Below are 2,500 nucleotides of genomic sequence, written 5' to 3'. Positions count from 1 at the left end.
AATCTCTTCTTCTCCGCAATATAGAGTTTAAATTCAAACCACGTTTTATACACTGAATTACCTTTCTTGAAACTTGAGATCCTATAAAGCGCAATATCCACTTAACGTACTCAAAGCGCTTTACACGGTCCCTAACTAACAGCAATACTTAACATATTAGGATGAGATATGATTTATATTTCAATTTTACAGACGGAGACAACGGCGATGTACTTATTTTGCACTTGAGTATGGTGAGAGAAATAATGCGTCGCTCATATCGGGACCTGAACAATGGAATTTCCTGTCTGAAGGAGAGTGGCATACCACAAAACCACATAACCGCGCAGTGGGAGCGATCTATATTCATGTTTTCGTCCAACCTAGTCATCGATCACATGATCAATTTGTTGCTGTACAACGATTGGATATTTCTCAATGTATCTAAACACGCAGCTTTGTTTATGAAAGTTGTAAACATACCCATGAGTCATGCTGAGCAAAATGACCAATTGTAACGTTGGATACTTCTCAAACTGTGAACACTTTTCACTGTGTGGGTCATTTTGAGCACACTTTGCAATGTGACCAATGACCTCGAGCACATGGAAATGTACCATAGATAGATAGATAGATATTCAATTTTTAACATTAAATCCACCCTGGGAAGTTACCGCTTTGTTGTGCCGTGGCACGTTTCTCCATTTCTCTGGTCTCCTTTCCAGCAATAGGCTTCAACAGTCGTGACGTCACTTCCCTCGTAATGATGCATAGTAATTTACCAACTAGTTCTAAACTATCATAACAATGGCGGACGCCCTTGTGAAATACTTCTCCGACGAGCATAAAAGTGCATCCAGAGGATAAAAACATTATAAATCTGATCATGTTTTGACTTTTATACATTCTGATCGCATGATGTTGCCAACATGAATAATAAAAAGTACCGATTTTCCTTGTTTAGAACCACGATGGCCGCCATTGCTGGGCGACGTGACATCAGACTATTGAATCCAATTCAACCAGACTCATGCGTTATTCAGAGCCATTAGGGCCAATGAAGCCGGAGTTCATTTCGGTTTCAATAGCGTGGAACGGACAATAGCAATTATTTGCTACTTATTGGACAGGACGCTAGTCTATCGCAAAGTAATTTCCGTCAGATCTAACAAACCCAGCTACCTAATCACTGCTAGATGGAAAGGCGGGTTACGAAAAAAAATCGAGTGGAATTGATCTATATTAACTTTCCATGTGCTCGAGGTCATAGGTCACATTGCAAAATGTGTTCAAAGTAGTGAAAATTGTTCACAGCTTTTTAAATATCTAAGATCACGATTGGTCATTTTATTGTCTGTGGCATATAGATAGTTCGAAGATGACGTCACTCAGGTCTTTGGTATTGTTTTTTGCCATCCGCGTTTATGAGTAATGCTCACTGAACTATATTAACCCGACTACAAACGTTCATGAATACACACAGTTATGTGTGTTGGTCCGTTATACTTCCGGATGGCAATGTTATGAGCTTCTTAGCCAAGCGCATACTATCTATAGATAGTTCAAAGATGACGTCACTCAGGTCTTTGTTATTGTTTTTGCCATCCGCGTTTATGAGTAATGCTCACTGAACTCATCTATAGATAGTATGCGCTTAGCTAAGAAGCTCACAACATTGCCATCCGGAAGTATAACGGATCAAAACACAAAACTATGTGTAACCTGAAACGTTTATAGTCTGGTTAATACAGTTTAGTGAGAATTACTCATAAACGCGGATGGCAAAAAAAAAAACCAATAACAAAGGCCGGAGGGACGTCAACTTCGACCTATCTAGCTATAGATAGTATGCAGAAAACGTCACTCAGGCCTTTGTTATTGTTTTTGCCATCCGCGTTTGTGAGTTGTTCTCACTAAACTGTATTAACCAGACTATAGATAGTATGCAGATGACGTCACTCAGGCCTTTGTTATTGTTTTTGCCATCCGCGTTTGTGAGTTGTTCTCACTACACTGTATTAACCAGACTATAAAAGTTCATGGTTACACAGAGTTTGTGTGTTGGTCCGTTATACTTCCGGATGGCAATGTTGTGAACTCCTTGGCCAAGCGCATTCTATCTATAAGAGTTCATGGTTACACAGAGTTTGTGTGTTAGTCCGTTATACTTCCGGATGGCAATGTTGTGAACTCCTTGGCCAAGCGCATTCTATCTATACCCTGACTCAGGTGAAAAAGGCAATGATGATGATGATGATGATGATGATGATGATGATGATGATGATGATGATGACCTGGTTGGACGAAAACATGAATATAGATCGCTCCCATTCTCATGGGGATCAACCTTGGTCTAGTTGGGTGTGAACCGAGGGCTCAACCGACTGATCTGTCGGGACCCCCCTCCCCCCTCAATCAGACACAGACTGAAGACTAACGGGATACAATGAAACACACACAAAAATCAACAACCAAAGACAACTGGAACGATTTGCCGCTATGCCGTGAACTGTTAACAAGC

The sequence above is a fragment of the Berghia stephanieae genome, chromosome 10 (assembly GCF_034508935.2).
Source record: "Berghia stephanieae isolate SIO BIC M18660-M18661 chromosome 10, UCSD_Bste_1.3, whole genome shotgun sequence".
Lineage (NCBI taxonomy): Eukaryota > Metazoa > Mollusca > Gastropoda > Nudibranchia > Aeolidiidae > Berghia > Berghia stephanieae.
This window is presented reverse-complemented; position numbering follows the sequence as displayed.